The sequence below is a fragment of the Podarcis filfolensis genome (assembly GCF_964270895.1).
Source record: "Podarcis filfolensis genome assembly, chromosome: 8".
NCBI lineage: Eukaryota > Metazoa > Chordata > Lepidosauria > Squamata > Lacertidae > Podarcis > Podarcis filfolensis.
The window spans coordinates 1,778,399-1,800,936 of record NC_139611.1 but is presented as its reverse complement, the minus strand read 5'-3'; the positions used below and the strand labels follow the sequence as shown (position 1 = coordinate 1,800,936).

Here is a 22,538-nt window from a genome sequence, read left to right as displayed (position 1 = left end):
CAAATCAGGGCGAATGCTGAGTAAACAGCTCATCTGGAAGCAGCCTGTATCACAGTTGTATCCCACCTTCCCTCCAAGGATTGCAGGCCGGGTCCCAAGACTAGAAGTAAGCTCTGCATGAGAAATGTGGGTTAGTGGAAGCAGCGGGGCGGGGGGGAGGTGATGTTTAGCAACACACTTCCAGCCTGCCACTTCACTTCAAATCTTCCCCATCCCTGGTGGTATATAAAATATACTCAGAGTCGCAAAGTGATTTCATGCTCTTTATTCAGCTCATAGTGGTGAGGAGGAATGAATGAATGTCCCCTCAAAGTATCTGCTTTATATACATTATTTACACAATGGGCTGCACATGATTGGCTAATTCCGGAATTCTACTGTAAGCCAATCAGGTTGTGGATTCACTTCTATCTGGAGCACGATTGGGTGGTTCCTGCCAACCAATCATACTGCTGCATTGTTCTAGGACCAATCAGACTGCTGCATTCTGAATCCTATTGTTCTAGGACCAATCAGACTGCTGCCTTTTGGATCCTATTGTTCTAGGACCAATCAGACTGCTGCAGTTTGGATCCTATTCAACTCAGTACATAACACCCCTCCCATCTAAGTTCCAGTCCTGCCCGGGAGGTCGCATTCGTAGTCCTCAAGGTACGCCGGTGGCCTACGTGTGCATTGCGGCCTGGGGTGTTCCCTGGTCCGGGGTTCAGGTTCTGGCTCGTGTTCCAAGGATGCTGGCTGTGATAGGGCTGTTTGGTCTGGCGCAACCGGTTCACTCAGTCGTGGTTCTGGTTCCAGTGTCCTTTCGGCCTCACGGGTCCCCTCTGTATTTACTGATTCTGCCTCTCCTGCTTGCCCCTGCTGCTCTATGGGCCTCACTGCCCCACTGTTCCCTGACCTGTCCTCCTCCTCCTGGTTTTCTCCCGGGAATCGTCACCGTATCTGGTCGCAGTGGCGGCGCCAGCATTGCCCCCCATCTGTTAGCACCTCGTACGACACGGGGCCAGTGACCCTGATGACTCTGGCGGGTACCCATGCAGGGCCTGCCCCAAAATTCTTTGCGTACACTGGGTCCTGGGCCTCGAAGGTCCGGGGGTTCCTGCCTTCCCCCACCACTACCTCATCCTGAGCTCTATCGGGGTGAAGGCGGTCCAATCTGATTGCAAGGCGCCGACCCATTAGTAGTTCAGCGGGGCTCCGGCCAGTCGTTGAGCTGGGGGTGCTGTGCTGTGCTAGAAGGAATGTGGCAAGGCGGTACTCCCAATCCCCTTGTGTCATGCGGCGAAGGGTGTCCTTGGTGGTCCGCACCATGCGTTCTGCTTGGCCATCGGTGGCAGGGTGGAATGGCGCCGAACGGATGTGGCGGATGGCGTTCTGCGCTGTGAAGGTTTGGAATTCTCCTGACGTAAATGCAGTCCCGTTGTCTGAGACGAGAGTGTCAGGGAGCCCGTGGGTTGCAAACAGCCTGCGTAGTACCCGGATGGCTGCGGACGTAGAAGTGGACGGTACCAGTGCGACTTCCAGCCATTTGGTGTAGGAGTCCATCAGTACGAATAAGGTTTCTCCTGAAAGGGGCCAGCGAAGTCCACATGCAGGCGTGACCATGGTGCTCGGGCGGACTCCCAGGACTGGACTGGGGCCCTTGGGGGATCTGGGCGGGATTCTTGGCAGGCCTGGCAGTGTTTGACCCAGGCCTCTATCTCTCCGTCGATCCCTGGCCACCACACATAACTCCTGGCAAGGGCCTTCATTCTTACTACCCCTGGGTGTGTCTCGTGTAGGGCTGTGAGGACCCTTTTGCGGAGGGGCTGGGGAACAACGACCCTGCTTCCCCATAACAGGCACCCCTTGTGGGCCGACAGTTCATGTTTGCGGGTTGTGTAGCCGGCGAATTCTGGCCCGGGGCTGCTGCTGGGCCATCCCCTCCACACCCAGTCCAGGACCCGGGAGTTGACCCTATCTTTCTTGGAATGGTGTGCAACTTCTTGTGCCTGAATGGGGCGCTCAGGAAGCAGCTCCAGGCTCATAACCTCTTGTGCAGGTGCTGGGTCAGGGCCTGTTTCCGGTAGTGGTAGCCTGCTGAGGGCGTCCGCATGGCCCATCGCCTTCCCAGGGCGGTGAATCAGTGCATACTGGTAGCTGGCAAGGAAAATTGACCACCTGAGGACGCGAGGAGACAGCACTTGGGGGGTCTGCTTTTCGGGGGCAAACAAGCCAAGCAACGGCTTGTGGTCAGTCACCACGGTGAAGGGCCGCCCGTACAAGAAATCATGGAATTTTTTTACTCCCTTCACGATTGCCAGACCCTCCTTGTCGATTTGCGAGTAGTTCCGCTCGGTTGCGTTGAGTGTCTGGGAAAAGTATGCCACCGGTACCTCTCTCCCATCCGGGAGTTGGTGTCCCAGGACAGCGCCAATGCCATAGGGCGAGGCATCGCATGCTAGCACCACCGGCAGCCTCTCGTCGAAGTGTGCCAAGACCGAGTTTGAGACAAGCAATCCTTGACTGCCTGGAATGCGGCCTCCTGGCGCTGGCCCCACACCCAAGGGGCCCGCTTGTCCAGGAGTCTGTGTAGGGGCTCCGCTACCGCCGCCTTGTGGGGAAGGAAGGAATGGTAAAAGTTCAATAGTCCCAAGAAGGCCTGAAGTTCAGTCTTGTTCTTGGGCGCTGGGGCATCACAAATGGCCCGTACCTTGTCCCCAGTCGGGTGGACCCCTTCTGCGTCCACCATAAATCCCAGAAAGTCCACCTGAGGCACTCCTAGTAGACATTTTTCCCACTTCACCTTGAGACCCGCCGTCTGGAAACAGTGCAGAACGGTGCGGAGGCGGTCCTCAAACTCCTCTGCTGTGGGCCCGGCAATCAACACATCATCGAAGAAGGGGGTGACATCAGGAATCCCTTTAAGGAGAGAGTCCATTAGATTCTGGAATATGCCTGGTGCCACGCTGACACCGAATTGCAGCCGCTTTACCCTGAACGCTCCTCTGTGCGTCACAATCGCCTGTGCGTCTGCTGTGGCCTCATCTACTGGCAGCTGTTGATATGCTTGGGCCAAGTCCAGCTTGCCAAAAATTTTCGACCCAGCCAGGGTGGCAAGGACATGGCTGACCACTGGCACTGGGTATGCATGGGCCGTGAGGGCCTTGTTTATGGTACATTTGTAGTCTGCGCAGATGCGGACCGAACCATTAGGCTTGACGGGTGTGACGATTGGGGTTTCCCAGGGGGCATTAGGCACCGGCTCCAGCACTCCTTGCTCCACGAGTCGGTCCAATTCATCGTCTATACGGGGTTTCAGAGCGAACGGGACCCGGCGGGCCTTGAGCCTGACCGGTCGTACTGCGGGGTCAAGCTGTAGAGCAATGGGGGGGCCCGTATACTGTCCCAATTTCCCATCGAAAACCCCCAGAAATTCCTTGAATATGGCGTCCATGTCCACTTGTAACCTCGTGTGGTTCACCCCGGTGACGGCTAGCCCCAGTGGTCCAAACCATGCCAATCCCAGTAAGCTAATGTAGGGGCCCTTGACCACAAGCAAGTCCAGTTGCCACGTCCGCCCTCGGTACTGCACCCTGAAGGTCCCCACCCCCATTGTGGGGACCTTACGTTTCTGGAAGTCCCGGAGGGTGAATGGGGCCGGCCTGAGTTTGGGACCCCCAGTAGGACACAGTTTCCTTAAGGTCCTTGCCGAGATTATGGATAGAGTTGAACCCGTGTCAAGCTCCATGCGGCATGGGCCCCCCTCTATCTGTACCTCTACACAAATTTTCCCTACGTTGGGGTGGGGCAACTGGTATACCTGGAAGTCCGTGAGCTCCGTCGAGTTGCCTTGGTGCGTTGGGCCCCGGGACCTGGGGCTCTTGGATTGGTCATCTGATGCCTGGTGTCAGGTGGGCCGAGCCCAACACACCCGGGCGATGTGTCCCAATTTTCTGCACTGCCTGCACTCTGCGTTGCGGAAACAGCAGGTCCTCCTCTCGTGACTTTCTCCACAGCTTGCGCAGTTCCCTCCTTCTCGTCGAGGCAGCTGTGGTATGTGGGCTGCTTGAGTGCGCTGCTGTACTCAGTGCACCTCCTCCCTGTTGGATCCTGAGTCGTCGGTGAGGTCTTCGTGGTGGACCCTCGGTTGGGACGGCTGGCTCGGCCGTGCCTCTTGCGTCGACCTCTGGGCAGCTTCCGTTGCCAGGGCCTCCTCCAGAGCGACCTGGAACGTTAGGTCCTTCTTAGCGTAGAGGCGTCGTTGCAGCTTCTCATCCTTCAGGCCACCGACGAGGCGGTCCCGAAGCATGTTCTCCAGCTCTGAGAAGTTGCAGAACCGGGCGGCTTGGCGGAGAGAGGTCACAAACCAGTTATGGTTTCCCCAGGGGCTTGCTGCTTTGCCTAGAAGGCATTTCGACGAGCCACCACTGAGGGCTGTGGCGAAAAGTGCCCCTTCAGCTGTTCCATTATTGTTTTGTATGGAACAGTAGCAACGTCTTCAGGCGCAAGAAGAGCCCGGGCGATTTCAAATGTCTCCTCTCCGCAGACGCTGAAGAATATTGTCCTCTTCTTGGCGTCTTCTTCATCGGTGACCCCTTTGGCTTCTAGGAGGAAGGTGAAACGGGAGGCGTACGCTTCCCAGTCTCCAGATGCTGGGTTGAACGGCGAGAAGCTGCTGTCGGTTGCCATTCTGAGTTCCTTGTGTCCCGGAGCTGAAGCCTGGATACACGGTGCGAGGCAGCGGTGCAGCAGGTGGCGGTGCTGCGGTGCTGTGTGTGGCAGTCAGCTCAGCGGGATCCCACCTTCGTCGCCAGTGAAATATACTCAGAGTCGCAAAGTGATTTCATGCTCTTTATTCAGCTCATAGTGGTGAGGAGGAATGAATGAATGTCCCCTCAAAGTATCTGCTTTATATACATTATTTACACAATGGGCTGCACATGATTGGCTAATTCCGGAATTCTACTGTAAGCCAATCAGGTTGTGGATTCACTTCTATCTGGAGCATGATTGGGTGGTTCCTGCCAACCAATCAGACTGCTGCATTCTGAATCCTATTGTTCTAGGACCAATCAGACTGCTGCAGTTTGGATCCTATTCAACTCAGTACATAACAGTATACTTTGTCACTGCCATCCCCACAATAACCTTGGTAAATAGGTATGTAGGTAGGTAGGTCCAGTGAAGAAAGTGACTGAGCCAACAGCACCCTGGCTCTGCACCCACTGGATCTCCACGGGTGAAGTCCAGCAGCAAGTAAAGCTGTGATGAGAGGGTTTCTGATACAACAGAATGCATTAAAAAAGAGAAGGCAAAATGAGAAAAAAGATAAAATTTTGGAGAAAATTAAAGAAGGTGAGAAAAAATTGAGAGCCAAGCCGAAGTCACAAGAGATTCTGAGAGAAATAAAGATCTATCAAACACAATATATGGAATTGATGAATCAGGAAATAGAATGGAAAATTAAACAAATGAGACAAAAGACATTTGAATCGGCGGACAAATGTGGGAAATTACTGGCTTGGCAACTGAAAAAAAGACAAAAATTAAACACAATTACAAACCTGGAAGTAGAAGGAAAAGACATAAACAATCCAAATGAGATTAGAAATTGTTTCCAGAAGTACTTCAAGCAACTATATGCACAAGGGCCACAGAATGAAAGGGACATTGATGGATTTTTGAAAACAAATGGATTACAAAAAATTTCACAGGAAAGTAAAATACTGTTGAACTGTAAAATAACAGACCAGGAGATAGAAGGTGCCATTTTAAATATGCAATTGGGCAAATCTCCGGGACCGGATGGGTTGACTTCCAGATACTATAGATCTTTGAAGGACTGGTTAATCCAACCTCTGAAGGAAGTCTGCAATGAGATTTTGGAAGGGAAAAGGGCACCAGAATCGTGGAAAGAGGCCCACATTACACTTATACCGAAAACAGAGACTGAAAAGACTCAACTTAAAAACTACCGTCCCATATCCTTACTAAATGTGGATTACAAAATTTTTGCTGATATTTTGGCCAAGAGACTGAAAAGAGTATTGATTGAAGAGATACATAAGGACCAAGCGGGCTTTCTACCGGGAAGACATATATCTGATAATTTGAGGAATGTAATTGACATTTTGGAAAAGTTAGATGTGAACATAAACACTAAAGCTGTTTCGATATTTGTGGACGCGGAGAAAGCCTTTGACAACATTTCTTGGAGTTTTATGAAAAAGAACTTACAGGGTATGGGGGTAGGCCAAGGCTTTGAAAATGGTATAAGTGCAATATACTCTGAACAAAAGGCTAAATTAATTGTAAATAATGTGTTTACGGAACAATTTAAGATAGAAAAAGGGACACGACAAGGGTGCCCAATTTCCCCTTTACTTTTTATATCGGTCCTGGAGGTTTTGCTGAATATGATTAGAAGGGACCGGTTGGTTAAAGGCATACAGGTCGGAGCCAAACAGTATAAATTGAGAGCATTTGCAGATGACCTAGTTTTGACGTTACAGGAGCCAGAATCTAGTACTAAAAGAGTTTTAGAATTAATTCAAGAATTTGGTCAGGTGGCAGGATTTAAACTGAACAAGTCCAAAACTAAGGTTTTAGAGAAAAATTTAACATTGTTTGAAAAAGAGAAATTTCAGAATGAAACAGGTTTGACTGGTGAAGAAAGTGAAATATCTGGGGATTAATATGACAGCTAAAAATGGGAATTTATTTAAAAATAACTATGAGAAATGCTGGTTAGAAGTGAAAAATATCTTGAAATATGGTCAAATTTGAAGCTTTCCTTGATGGGTCGAATTGCAGCTATAAAGATGAATGTATTGCCTAAAATGTTATTTTTGTTTCAAACATTGCAAATTGTGGACAAGATGGACTGTTTTAAGAAGTGGCAGAAAGACATTTCTAAATTTGTCTGGCAGGGCAAGAAGCCCAGGATAAAATATAAGATTTTAACTGATGCAAAAGAAAGGGGTGGTTTTGCCCTGCCAGACTTCAAACTTTACTATGAATCAGCAGCATTCTGCTGGCTGAAAGATTGGCTGCTTCTTGAAAACACAGACATTTTGGATTTAGAAGGTTTTAACAACGTTTTTGGATGGCATGCATATTTGTGGTATGACAAGGTTAAAGCACATAAAGCATTTAAAAATCATATTGTTAGGAGATCTTTGTTTAATGTTTGTTGTTTTTTTTAATAAATTTTTATTAGGGTTTTACAGAAAAGAAAAGTAGAAATTCTCAAAATAAGAAACCATAAGTTACAGAAAAAAGAAACACAAAAAAAATACAGAGAAAAAATCACAACTAATTAAGAAAGATTAAATTTAAGCAAAGAAAAAAAATAAAACAAATCCATTTTTCCCAATGACCTCAGATTCATATGCTTATGTTCTTGACCTCCTCACGCCTCCCCCCTTTTGTATTCCCATTTAGATATTTAATTCAGCAAATTCTTACCCTTTTTCAAATATTTAAGCTTTATACCATAACATATTCTATATCAATATTTTCAACCAATTTTCCATGCCTTTTTTGCATAATCTTATTAACTTTTATCACTAATTACCACTTATTACCAATCCAAGCACAGTTTTAGCATTTATTAATTTTATAGTATTTCTGAAGATAGTCTTTGAATTTCTTCCAGTCTTCTTCCACCAACTCTTCTCCCAGGTCTCGGATTCTGCCAGTCATTTCCGCCAGTTCCATATAGTCCATCACCTTCATCTGCCACTCTTCCAGGGTGGGTAGCTCTTGTGTCTTCCAATACTTTGCAATAAGAATTCTTGCTGCTGTTGTTGCATACATAAAGAAAATTCTGTCCTTCTTTGGCACTAATTGGCCCACCATGCCCAGGAGAAAGGCCTCTGGCTTCTTAAGGAATGTATATTTAAATATTTTTTTCATTTCGTTATAAATCATTTCCCAGAAAGCCTTAATCTTTGGGCATGTCCACCAAAGGTGAAAGAATGTTCCTTCATTTTCTTTACACTTCCAACATTTATTGTCGGGCAAATGATAGATTTTTGCAAGCTTGACTGGTGTCATGTACCACCTGTATATCATTTTCATAGTATTCTCTCTTAGGGCATTACATGCCGTAAATTTCATTCCTGTGGTCCACAACTGTTCCCAGTCAGCAAACATAATGTTATGACCAACATCTTGTGCCCATTTAATCATAGCAGATTTAACTGTTTCATCCTGCGTATTCCATTTTAGCAGCAAGTTATACATTCTTGAAAGTATTTTAGTTTTGGGTTCTAACAACTCAGTTTCCAGTTTGGATTTTTCCACCTGGAAACCTATTTTTTTATCCATATTATAGGCTTCTCTTATTTGAAAATAGTGCAGCCAATCTCGCACCTTATCTTTTAATTTCTCAAAACTCTGCAATTTCAATTTATCTCCTTCTTGTTCCAATATTTCCCAATATTTCGGCCATTTGGCCTCCATATTGGACTTTTTCAGTGCCTTTGCCTCCATTGGTGACAACCACCTTGGGGTTTTATTCTCCAATAAGTCTTTATATCTTAACCAGACGTTAAACAATGCTTTCCTGACAATATGGTTTTTAAATGCTTTATGAGCTTTAACCTTGTCGTACCACAAATATGCATGCCACCCAAAAACATTGTTAAAACCTTCTAAATCCAAAATGTCTGTGTTTTCAAGAAGCAGCCATTCTTTCAGCCAACAAAATGCGGCCGATTCATAATAAAGTTTCAGGTCTGGCAGGGCAAAACCACCTCTTTCTTTAGCATCAGTTAGTATTTTAAATTTTATTCTGGGCTTCTTGCCCTGCCAGACAAATCTAGAGATATCTCTCTGCCACTTCTTGAAACAGTCCATCTTGTCTAAAATTTGCAAAGATTGAAACAAAAATAACATCTTTGGCAATACATTCATCTTTATAGCCGCAATTCTGCCCAACAAGGAAAGCTTCAGGTTTGACCATATCTCTAAATCTTTCTTCACTTCTAACCAACATTTCTCATAATTAAATAAGTTTAAGTTCTTAGCAGTCATGTTAACCCCCAAATATTTAACTTTCTTTACTATTGTTAGGCCTGTCTCCTTCTGAAACCTTTCTTTCTCTATCGGTGTTAAATTTTTCTCAAGAACTTTAGTTTTTGACTTGTTCAACTTAAAACCAGCCATCTGCCCAAATTCTTGAATCACTTCCAAAACTCTTTTCGAACTAGATTCTGGCTCCTGTAATGTTAAGACTAAGTCATCTGCAAATGCTTTCAATTTATATTGCTTAGCTCCGACCTGAATGCCTTTAATCAGACGGTCCCTTCTAATCATGTTCAATAGTACCTCCAGGACTGAAATGAACAACAATGGGGAAATTGGGCAGCCTTGTCGTGTACCTTTCTCTATCTTAAATCCCTCTGTCACCACATTATTGACAATTAATTTAGCCTTGATCTTTGTTTAATGTTTGGATCAGATACAAGGATTTATTGGAAAATAAGACCCCAAGGTGGTTGTCACCAATGGAAGCGAAAGCCCAGAAAAAGCTCAGTATGGAGGCCAAATGGCCGAAATATTGGGAAATTTTGGAACAAGAAGGAGACAGGTTGAAATTGCAGAGCTTTGAGAAACTAAAAAACAAAGTGCGAGACTGGCTTCATTATTTTCAGATAATGGAGGCTTACAATTTGGACAAGAAAATTGGCTTCCAGGTGGAAAAATCTAAACTAGAAACAGAAGTGCTAGAACCTAAAACTAAGATCATGTCAAAAATGTATAACTTGCTGCTGAAATGGAATACACAGGATGAAACGGTTAAGTTAGCTATGATTAATGGGCACAAGATGTTGGACATAACATTATGTTTGCTGACTGGGAACAGTTGTGGACCACCGGTATGAAATTTACGGCATGTAATGCCCTAAGAGAGAATATTATGAAAATGATATACAGGTGGTACATGACACCAGTCAAGCTTGCAAAAATATATCATTTGCCTGATAATAAATGTTGGAAATGTAAGGAGGTTGAAGGTACATTCTTTCACCTTTGGTGGACGTGCCCAAACATTAAGGCTTTCTGGGAAATGATTTATAATGAAATGAAAAAGGTATTTAAGTATACCTTCTTGAAGAAACCAGAGGCTTTTCTCTTGGGCATAGTCGGCCATTTGGTGCCAAAGAAGGACAGAATTTTTTTTATGTATGCTACAACGGCAGCAAGAATACTTATAGCAAAGCACTGGAAGACGCAAGATCTACCCACTCTGGAAGAATGGCAGATGAAGTTGATTGACTGTATGGGTTTGGCAGAAATGACCGGCAGAATCCGCGACCAGGGAGAAGAGTCGGCAGAAGAAGACTGGAAGAAATTTAAGGACTATTTACAGAAATATTGCAAAATTAATGAACTTTGAAAGATGCTGGATTGAATTCATGTGGTCTCTAGCTGTTATGATAAAAAGAAATGGGATAAATATTGTTTAAGTTATAAAATTTAAAAAAGTTGATTGGAAAATAAGGTGTTAGTTAAAAGGAATGTTAAGAGATTAGGATTTGCTGGATAATCATTTTGAACTAGAAAAGAAGAAGGGGAGGTATGAGGAAGTCAAAGAAACATGTTATTGAAAAATTGATATCGAAATTGATTTGTTTTTAATATTTTTTTTTCTTTATTGTTTGTATAAAATTGAAAAACTGAATAAATATTTATATAAAAAATAAATAAATAAAGCTTAGAGCAAACTGTCTGTATACACACCTTATATTTACATATTGTTATGGTGCATGACTTTCTTGGGAAGTGTAGTGAACCTCGACAGAGCTGCAACTCCCAGCAGGGCCGTCTTAAGCATATCCAGCACCGTGGTGCAAAGATCCCTCTGGCGCCCGCCCCCCCCCCCATTTCCCAGAGTTGTCAACCTTTTTTTTAGGGGTAGAACCACTGGACTTACTCCCAAGTAAGCAGGTGTGTAAGATTGCAGCCTCGCATGCTGCTTCTCCTGCATTCTCCTTGTTCTTTCTCACTTTGCTCAAAATGTGAAATCCTTGCATCTAATAGGAAAAAAATCTACTGACAAGGTTAGGGTTAGAGAGCTCATCCCATCACGGCGATTTGAACCACTGACCTTCCAATTGGCAAGCCCAAGAGGCTCAGTGGTTTGGACCACAGTGCCACCCGTGTCCCAGCGGGTGTCCCGCGTCCTGCGTCACAACAGAATTAAACGATCAAGTTCTTACAAATGCAGAACGGGTATTATGTGGCACCTGTAGGCGTGCCGGTTCTGCCAATCGCTGTGGTTGTGTGGGTGCATATAGGATTGTTATCTCACGGGTAAACCGGCCCCAAGTTGTTAAGAGCTTTATATACTGATAGTAACACCTTGAACCTGGCCCCAGTAGCAAATGGGCAAACAGAGCAGATCTCTGAGCATGGGTGATATACACTAACCTCCCGCGGAGGCTTGGGAAGCAAGCTGCACACCCACCAGCCATATAGTTGGCGGGCGCAGCTGGCAGGCATGCAAGGAAAGGGGAGGCCGCTGGCAAAGCCGCACAGCTCCCCCACTCACTGGGGTGCCCCTGAGAGGCCAGCGCCCTGGCACGACGCAGCCCTATGGGAAAGACGGCTCCGGCTCCCAACACCCTAACCATCCGCCATTCCCAGGATTCTTGGGAGAAGAAATGTGCTTTAAATGCACATCCATGGGACGCCTTTGCTGAACACTCCTGAAGCAGCATATGAATAGCAGGTGTTAATCTCATGAAAGGAGGCACACAAGCATGAAGTGTGCTGGTAACTCCTCAAAGGGTTGTTGGGAGAAGTGGACACCAGCCTTTTCATACCTGGAATTCCTGCTTAGTCCAAACATGCAGGGCAGCATGGGACCAACTTTGCAGTAATAATAATAATGATGATGATGATGATGATGATGATGATGATGATGGTGCTACTTATTTACTTAGAGCTTTGCACCCCACTCTCCAGCCCCAAAAGCTCCCAACTGTCACATACAATCAATTAAAAGAGGACAGATCCTGTCCACAGGCTTACAATCTAAAAAAAGAAAAAGAAATACACAAGGGACAAGGAGGGAAGAGGAAAAATAAAAATAAAACCCAGGCCCCAATTCTTAAATAGCCAGTCAGAGTTCAGAGGCAGGAAGTGCCCAGTGGAGCTGTTCTTTCTGCAAAGGTGATGGACTGAGCCTTGCTTCCTACCTCTCCCCATGAGGCATTATTCTTTGGGGGGAAGTTTTTGTAAATTAGTTTTTATTAAAGATTTTATCATGTTACAAAACAGACAAATAAGCGGTTAAAAGTACAATGGGGGGAAAGAGGGGAGAGAGAAAGAGGGAGGGAGGGAGATGGGGGTGTTTTTCTTTCATTCTACTGATTAGTGTTAGTCTAGATCAGGGGTCAGCAAACCTTTTCAGCAGGGGGCCAGTCCACTGTCCCTCAGACCTTGTGGGGGGGCCAGACTATATTTTGGGGAAAGAAATGAATAAATTCCTATGCCCCACAAATAGCCCAGAGATGCATTTTAAATAAAAGCACACATTCTACTCATGTAAAAACACGATGATTCCTGGACCGTCCGTGGGCCAGACTTAGAAGGTGATTGGGCCGGATCTGACCCCTGGGCCTTTGTTTGCCTACCCATGGTGTAGGGGTTATGCCAGCATCACATGGGTAGGCCCTTATGGTATAGAGATATAGAGAGACATTGTGAGAGGTTAGTGAGTCCCAAGTTTGGTTGGTTGTGTTCAGTTGGTTGCAGTGTAGCTTGTTTGTATGTGTGTGGGGGGAGGGTTTGTTGGATCAGGTTAGTCATACTGATTAAAATGCTGTTGGGGGGGAATTGTCCTGTTGTGCTGTGTATGTGATAAAGGGGAACCACACTGGGGTGAAGGCGTCCTCCTTTGCTTGTCCTCATGCTAATTTAAGTTTGTTAGTTATCTCTTCTAGTAGGGCAGTTTCCCATACATTTTGGTACCAGTGGTTTATGTTCACTCCTCATAGGTCCTCCCGGTGTCTAGTTACGATGTTTTTTGCTGCTGAGAATAAATGATTTATGAGTTCTTTGTCATGTGCATTTGCATTATTATCTTGGAAGGCATTTAATAAGGCTAATTCTGGAGTTACTTCTATTACCTGTTTTGTTATTTTGGGGATTTCCTGCAGCACTGCTATCCAAAAGGATTGTACTTTGGGGCATTCCCACCACATGTGGAGGTATGTGCCTATGGAGCTGCAGTCTCTCCAGCATTTGGATGAGGTTTCTGAGTGTATTAGTGACAATTTCCTTGGTGTTAGGTACCATCTGTAGATAGGTTTCATAGGAAGTTCTCTTTTTTTGCTTGAGATGGATTTAAGTGGTAGTTTAGACCACATTTTGACCATTGGGTAGGGTTTATTTCAAATCCTATGTCATGTTCCCAGTAATTTTTAATTGTGGTGTGGGGATTTGTGGTTTGATACCATCCCTCTGCTGTGTCCCTCCCTCTGTTGTTAGGAGGAGTTTTTCCAAACTAGTCAGTGGCCTGGTAGCTGCTGTCCAGTGGGGCCTCCTGGCCCACCAGTTGAGGACCCATAGAATTGTAGAGTTGGAAGGGACCCCAAGGGTCATCTAGTCCAACCCCCTGCAATGCAGGAATCCTGATACGGTGAGCAGCTGCTTGCTCTTGTGTTTTCACTGTTCAGAATCATGGATAGATTGGCAAAGGGGAGCAGGTGTATGTTTGTTTGTCCAGGAGGGCACGGGAACCTGTTGTTTTCCAGCAGTTGTTGGACTACAACTCCCATCACACCTGGCTGCTGGAGCCCAACAACACCTGGAGGGCCACCCCTTTTGCCAGGCCTGGCCTACTGCACTCGCACACCATGGGTTGAGCTCACAATGAGTCTGGATTGTTGCCCTTGTCAGCTGGATTGTCTGCCTTAGGCGCCAAACTGTCCTGAGCGATGCAGCACGCAGATGACAGGAACAGGTTCAACCACAGTTCATAATCCACTGACCTCCCCCTCACCCTCCCAGAGGTGGTTGCCATTTCACCAGAAGGGCATTAAATAATTAAGGAAGGTTTTACAAATCAGCGTGTTACAATCGTGACATAATCTGGGTAATTCCATGAACCTTTTGCCCCCTCTGCACAAGTACATGAGGAGAAGGTTCTGCTCCTTTCCTGTAGTCTCCGCTCAGCATTCCTTAATGTGCTGTTCCTGGGGTCCAGTTCTTCCTAGGTAGGGGTGGGCAAATCTGGTAATTTCTGGGTCCCTCAGTTTCTTCTGTTTTCAATATTAAATTCAGTTTTCCACATTTCTGCAGCAATTTATGGTTAAACATATATATATATTCTTCAGTATTTTAGTGCAAATTTATGCAACTAAACATGTTTTAGAATGCAGTTTTGACTAATGCACTCATTCTTTTGCAAGCAATTTTTTTCTAATGTGCATTTCTATACAGTGATACCTCAGGTTACAGATTTTCAGGTTACAGACTCTGCTAACCCAGAAATATTACCTCGGGTTAAGAACTTTGCTCAGGATGAGAACAGAAATCGCACAGCAGCAGTGCGGCAGCAGTGGGAGGCCCCATTAGCTAAAGTGGTGTCTCAGGTTAAGAACAGTTTCAGGTTAAGAACAGACCTCCGGAACGAATAAAGCTCTTAACCCGAGGTACTACTGTATGTTATTTTCAGTCATGTATGCAAGTTTGTACACAGTGGTTAGAGAACTGTACTGCAAAAATTCAGAGAAGTGTGAAGTTTGAAGGATAGCTGTATATTGGATTGAATATTGGTTCAAGAAGTGCAAATGTAGAGATCTTCTCATTAAAATGCAGACAAAATTGAATATTGCCCTCCTTCTCTCTGGGAGCTCTGTTGGATCCGGGATCTTATTTATTTATGGCATTTAATACCCTTTAGTCAAAAAGGCTTTTGGAGCAGCTTACAAAAATTGGTATAAAGACAGTGCCTGAGCACAAGCAGATGGCCTATAAAGACCTGGCACATGATGAGAAAGGAAGAGGAGGGAGGAGGGAGAAACAAACTCAAGCCCAAGTTCTTAAAACTGCAGCTCATCAAACATCCACTTAGTCCAGCATCTTCCTTTTGGCAGCAGCAGGCAAGCCAGACGCCCCCAGGTCTGTCACAAAGAGGTCACAGATGCAAGAGCCGTTTCTTGCAGTTTGCCTGCTTTTCAGCAAATAGTGCCCAGAGGTTCAGTGCCTCTAAATGTGAAGATCAGATTTCATCACCATAGTAAATAGACAACTTCCTGGAGGACTTCTATAACTCCCCTTTAAAGCCTTCTCTGTTAGCACCCATTGCCACATCTTGTGGCAACCAGGACTGGCTCAAGGCAAAGGACAAGATTGTCTCTTCCTCCATAACAGGTTCTAAAGCCGAGACCGAGGGTAGCCAACTGCTCCTTCTCCTCTGGAATTGGGGCAGCCAGCCTCTCCTGCACCCGAGGGCAGCAGGCTAGTTTAGGGAGTGCAGGTCATAGTACCCACAGCCCTGTCCATTCTCCACGCCCGCCTGCCCCCCAGCATTTGCTGCCTGAGGCTGATGCTCACTCCTCCTCATGGTAGGGCCGGCTCTGGTGGCAGCAGATTCTGTAAGGCACAAACGGTGCTGAAATTAATTGCCTGCCTCACTCCTGTTCGTGTCATTTCCCAAAGTGGGGAGGGCAGCCCACACACTAGACCCTTGAAGCACTTTCAAAGCACGTCTTCCCCGCCCCCTCAGAAAATTATGTTTATGGTTGCTGGCAATTGTAGCTCTGTGACGGGTAAACTATATATATTTTTTTAATAAATTTTTTATTGGTTTTTCAACACATATTAAAAGACAATACAACACAATACATAGACAAACAAACATATAAACATGTATAATTTCTTGACCTTTCTTTCCTAAAACCTTCTTTCAGCGACTTCCCCATACCTCCCCTTTCTGCATCCCTGTTTTAAATCATTTCAGCAACCCCTAATTTCAATTTCTTATAGCACTTTCTTTAAATCTTTTTTCTCGTATCCAATTGTTTGTCACTGCAATTCTATTTTACATTACCCAAGACATTTTAACATTCATTAATTTTACAACAATTCTTAAGATAAACTTTAAATTTCTTCCAATCTTCTTCCACCGTCTCTTTCCCTTGGTCACGGATTCTGCCAGTCATCTCCGCCAGTCCCATGTAGTCGATCACCTTGGTCTGCCATTCTTCCAGTGTGGGTAGTTCTTGTGTCTTCCAATACTTTGCTAAAAGTACTCTTGCTGCTGTTGTAGCATACATAAAAAACATCCTATCTTTCCTTGACACCAATTGGCCTACCATGCCCAGGAGGAAAGCTTCTGGTTTCTTCACGAAAGTGCATTTAAGCACCTTTTTCATTTCATTATAAATCATTTCCCAGACGACCTTAATCCTAGGGCACGTCCACCAAAGGTGGTAAAAGGTACCTTCAGTTTCCTTACATTTCCAACATTTGTTATTGGGCGTGTGGTAAATTTTTGCCAGCTTGACTGGGGTCATGTACCACCTATATATCATTTTCATAATGTTCTCTCTTAAGGCATTACATGCCGTTAACTTTATACCGGTGGTCCATAACTGTTCCCAGTCAGCAAACATAATGTTATGACCTATGTCTTGTGCCCATTTAATCATAGCTGATTTAACCGTCTCATCCTGTGTATTCCATTTCAACAGCAAGTTATACATTCTTGACAGATTCTTAGTATTGGGTTCCAATAACTCTGTTTCTAATTTTGACCTCTCCACCTGGAAGCCAATTTTCCTGTCCAGTTTGAAAACTTCATTTATCTGATAGTAATGAAGCCAATCTCTTACTTTTGACTTCAATTTCTCATAGCTCTGCAATTTCACTTTTCCCTCCTCATGTTCTATAATTTCCCAATATTTTGGCCATTTGGGTTCCATATTAAGTTTTTTCACTTCCTTAGCTTCCATTGGTGACAACCACCTGGGGGTTTTGTTTTCCAACAAATCTTTGTACTGAATCCAAACATTATATAATGCTTTCCTAACAATATGGTTTTTGAAACCTTGATGAGTTTTAACCTTGTCATACCATATATATGCATGCCAGCCAAATCTGTTGTTGAACCCTTCCAAATCCAAAATGTCTGTGTTTTCAAGAAGCAGCCAACTTTTCAGCCAGCAGAAAGCCGCTGATTCATAATACAACTTTAAGTCCGGCAGGGCAAACCCCCCTCTTTCTTTTGCATCAGTTAGTATCTTAAATTTTATTCTGGGCTTTTTGCCCTGCCAGACAAATCTAGATATATCTTTTTGCCACCTCTTGAAACAATCCATTTTGTCCAAAATCTGCAATGTTTGAAACAAAAACAACATTCTCGGCAAGACATTCATCTTAATAACAGCAATTCGGCCTAACAAGGGAAGTCTCAAATTTGACCATACTTCTAAATCTTTCTTAACTTCTGACCAACATTTCTCATAGTTATCTTTAAATAAATTCACATTCTTAGATGTCAAATTAATCCCCAGGTATTTCACCTTCTTTGCTACCGTTAAACCAGTTTCACTCTGAAACCTCTCTCTTTCAACCACTGTTAGATTTTTATCCAATACTTTCGTTTTCTGTTTGTTCAGCTTAAATCCTGCTACTTGACCAAATACTTGTATTAGTTCTAAAACTCTTTTCGTACTAGTGTCTGGCTCTTGTAATGTTAAAACTAGATCATCTGCAAATGCTCTCAGTTTATACTGTTTAGCTCCGACCTGAATCCCTTTAACCAGCTGGTCCTCTCTAATCATGTTTAATAAGACCTCCAGGACCGATATAAAAAGTAGTGGGGATATCGGGCATCCCTGTCGTGTCCCTTTCTCAATAGGAAATTCTTCTGTAACCACATTATTTACAATCAATTTTGCTTTTTGTTCAGAATAAATTGCACTTATACCATTTTCAAAGCCTTGGCCTACCCCCATCCCTTGGAGATTCTTTTTCATAAAATTCCAAGAAATATTGTCAAAGGCTTTCTCCGCATCCACAAATATTAAAACTGCCTTGGTATTAATATTAACTTCCAGTAACTCCATAATGTCTATTATGTTTCTCACATTGTCTGACAAGTGTCTTCCTGGGAGAAAGCCCGCTTGGTCTTTATGAATCCCCTGTGACGGGTAAACTATAGTGCCTAGAAATGTTTAAGAAGAAGACAGTGTGCTCTCAATGTGCTTTAAAGGTAATATGTACATAGCAGGTTGAGGGGAAGTCTATTATTATTATTATTATTATTATTATTATTATTATTATTATTGGGGGCCCTTCACCATAAGGTCCCTGGGCAAGTCACAACAAATACATTAAAAACAGCTTAGTGAAATTACAGTCACTAGAAGGGGGTGCGTTTTCTCTAGAAATACACATCTCATGCAGGGCAGAGGGTGCATCTTCAGCATTCACTAAAAGGTGTACAGAGAAGGTTCCAGGCACACCTCTGTCCAGACCAAATTCGGCAGCTTAGGTGCCACCACAGAGAAGGCCCTCTCCTGGGTCACCAACTCCCGAAGCTTCTGTGGGCGGTGGAACTACCAAAAACGCTTTGTCCCTGGAGGGACTTTTTGCAATTTGGACTGTAGTGGTAAGATTTGTCATTAATCTGCTTCTGTTGTTGTTGTTTAGTCGTTTAGTCATGTCCAACTCTTCGTGACCCCATGGACCAGAGCACGCCAGGCTCTCCTGTCTTCCACTGCCTCCCACAGCTTGGTCAAACTCATGTTGGTAGCTTCGAGAACACTGTCCAACCATCTCGTCCTCTGTCGTCCCCTTCTCCTTGTGCCCTCAATCTTTCCCAACGTCAGGGTCTTTTCCAGGGAGTCTTCTCATGAGATGGCCAAAGTACTGGAGCCCAGCTTCAGGATCTGTCCTTCCAGTGAGCACTCAGGGCTGATTTCCTTCAGAATGGATAGGTTTGATCTTCTTGCAGTCTATGGGACTCTCAAGAGTCTCCTCCAGCACCATAATTCTTTGGCAATCAGCCTTCTTTATGGTCCAGCTCTCACTTCCATACATCACTACTGGGAAAACCATAGCTTTAACTATACGGACCTTTGTTGGCAAGGTGATGTCTCTGCTTTTTAAGATGCTATCTAGGTTTGTCATCGCTTTTCTCCCAAGAAGCAGGCGTCTTTTAATTTCATGGCTGCTGTCACCATCTGCAGTGATTATGGAGCCCAATAATCTCTCACTGCCTCCATTTCTTCCCCTTCTATTTGCCAGGAGGTGATGGGCCCAATTGCCATGATCTTCGTTTTTTTGATGTTGAGCTTCAGACCATATTTTGCGCTCTCCTCTTTCACCCTCATTAAAAGGTTCTTTAATTCCTCCTCACTTTCTGCCATCAAGGTTGTGTCATCTGAATATCTGAGGTTGTTCAGCAATCTTAATTCCGGCTTGGGATTCATCCAGCCCAGCCTGTTGCATGATGAATTCTGCATATAAATTAAATAAGCAGGGAGACAATATACAGCCTTGTCGTACTCCTTTCCCAATTTTGAACCAATCAGTTGTTCTATATCCAGTTCTAACTGTAGCTTCTTGTCCCACATAGAGATTTCTCAGGAGACAGATGAGGTGATCAGGCACTCCCATTTCTTTAAGACCTTGCCATAGTTTGCTGTGGTCGACACAGTCAAAGGCTTTTGCATAGTCAATGAAGCAGAAATAGATGTCTTTCTGGAACTCTCTAGCTTTGTCCATAATCCAGCGCATGTTTGCAATTTGGTCTCTGGTTCCTCTGCCCCTTCGAAATCCAGCTTGCACTTCTGGGAGTTCTCGGTCCACATACTGCTTGAGCCTTCCTTGTAGAATTTTAAGCATAACCTTGCTAGCATGTGAAATGAGTGCAATTGTGCGGTAGTTGGAGCATTCTTTGGCACTGCCCTTCTTTGGGATTGGGATGTAGACTCATCTTCTCCAATCCTCTGGCCACTGCTGAGTTTTCCAAACTTGCTGGCATATTGAGTGTAGCACCTTAACAGCATCATCTTTTAAAATTTTAAATAGTTCAGCTGGAATATCATCACTTCCACTGGCCTTGTTATTAGCAGTACTTTCTAAGGCCCATTTGACTTCACTCTTCAGGATGTCTGGCTCAAGGTCAGCAACCACACTACTGGGGGTGTACGAGACATCCATATATTTGGTATAATTCCTCTGTGTATTCTTGCCACCTCTTCTTGATGTCTTCTGCTTCTGTTAGGTCCTTACCACTTTTGTCCTTTATTATGGTAATCTTTGTATGAAATGTTCCTTTCATATCTCCAATTTTCTTGAATAGATCTCTGGTTCTTCCCATTCTGTTGTTTTCCTCTATTTCTTTGCATTGCTCGTTTAAGAAGGCCTTCTTGTCTCTCCTTGCTATTCTTTGGAAATCTGCATTCAATTTCCTGTATCTTTCACTATCTCCCTCGCATTTTGCTTGCCTTCTCTCCCCCGCTATTTGTAAGGCCTCGTTGGACAGCCACTTTGCTTTCCTGCATTTCCTTTTCATTGGGATGGTTTTCGTTGCTGCCTCCTGTATAATGTTACGAGCCTCCATCCATAGTTCTTCAGGCACTCTGTCCACCAAATCTAAATCCTTAAACCTGTTCCTCACTTCCACTGTGTATTCATAAGGGATTTGATTTAGATTGTATCTTACCGGCCCAGTGGTTTTTCCTACTTTCTTCCGTTTAAGCTTGAATTTTGCTATAAGAAGCTGATGATCTGAGCCACAGTCCGCTCCAGGACTTGTTTTTGCTGACTGTATTGAGCTTCTCCATCTTTGGCTGCAGAGAATATAATCAATCTGATTTCGATGCTGCCCATCTGGTGATGTCCATGTGTAGAGTCGTCTCTTGTATTGTTGGAAAAGAGTGTTTGTGATGACCAGTTTGTTCTCTTGTCAGAACTCTATTAGCCTTTGCCCTGCTTCGTTTTGATCTCCAAGGCCAAACTTGCCAGTTGTTCCTTTTATCTCTTGATTCCCTAACTTGGATTACTGTGATGTTAAAAGGTCTGCCTTGGATTCGTATCAAGATCATTCTATCATTTTTGAGATTGCATCCCAGTACAGCTTTCGCCACTCTTTTGTTGACTGTGAGGGCCACTCCATTTCTTTTACGGGATTCTTGCCCGCAGTAGTAGATATGATGGTCATCCGACCTGAATTCGCCCATTCCCATCCATTTTAGTTCACTGATGCCCAGGATGTCAATATTTATTCTTGCCATCTCATTTTTGACCACATCCAACTTACCCAGGTTCATGGTTCTTACATTCCAGGTTCCTATGCAATATTTTTCTTTACAGCATTGGACTTTCCTTTCGCTTCCAGGCATATCTGCAACTAAGCGTCCTTTCGGCTTTGGCCCAGCCGCTTCATCAGCTCTGAATCTACTTGTACTTGCCCTCCGCTCTTCCCCAGTAGCATGTTGGACGCCTTCCGACCTGAGGGGCTCATCTTCCAGCGTCATAACTTTTATATGCCTGTTGTCTTTGTCCATGGAGTTTTCTTGGCAGGGATACTGGAGTGGCTTGCCGGTTCCTGCTCCAGGTAGATCACGTTTGGTCAAAACTCTCCACTATGACCTGTTCATCTTGGGTGGCCCTGCACAGCATAGCTCATAGCTTCTCTGAGTTGTTCAAGCCCCTTCGCCACGGCAAGGCAGTGATCTGCTTCTAGCATTGATTAACTTCCTATTGCTTTGAGCTATGAGACCGGATTCATAGCTAGGTAAATTCTGCTTAAGAAGGCATCCTTTCCCATTTTGGTCTGAACAGGTAATTTTGGGCAACAGGTTTAACACGCGTGATGCAACTCTCTCTCTCTCTCTCTCTTTTTCATAGCATCAGATCCAAACAGCAGCATTGCTTTCTGTTGCTCACCCATTGCAGGGCAAAATGTCACACTGTAGGGCTTGGGAGCTGGTGCTGCCCCATGGCCACGCACCTCACCAGTCCTGTCCCACGCCGTCCCATCAGTGTGTCCCTCACTTGCCAGAATGAACGATGGAGCACTGTGTATGCCTTTTGGGCAGCTGAAAGGTAGCCTATGGTGAGCATCCCACCTTTTTCTCCACCACTTTCGACTCCTGGCCCTGCCCACCATTGGCCCCTGGAAGGCTCTCCATGAGGGAGTGCGGCCCTTTGGCTGAAAAAGGTTCCACACCTCTGATCTAAGTGGCAAAGCAAGCGGGGGGGGGGATTTGTTCTCTTAACCTCCCTGTCAAAGAGGAAATGGACTTAACGTTAAGGGACAAAGGGAAAGCAGGACTTGCCAAGGCAGGTTCCCCCGGCAAACAGTTGTCCTCCTGCTCATGAGGAAGTGGATCCAGCACACCAGCCCAGCCCCCTCTGTGCATTTTCATTCTGGATTTTCTGAACACCTGGATGAACCTCTGCTTTAACCAGCCTGGCACCATCAGCCATGCCCCCATGCGCCCCAGCACTATGTGACCATGCTGACTGGGGCCGATGGGAGTTGTGGTCCAAAACAACTAGAGAGCACCGCATTGGAGAAG

General features: G+C 44.9%; 1 long non-coding RNA gene across 1 annotated transcript in view; it reads left to right on the top strand.

The window, feature by feature from the left end:
* Positions 1-22,538, top strand: part of LOC310769970 — a 166,838-nt gene that overhangs the window by 81,403 nt on the left and 62,897 nt on the right. The window lies entirely within an intron of this gene.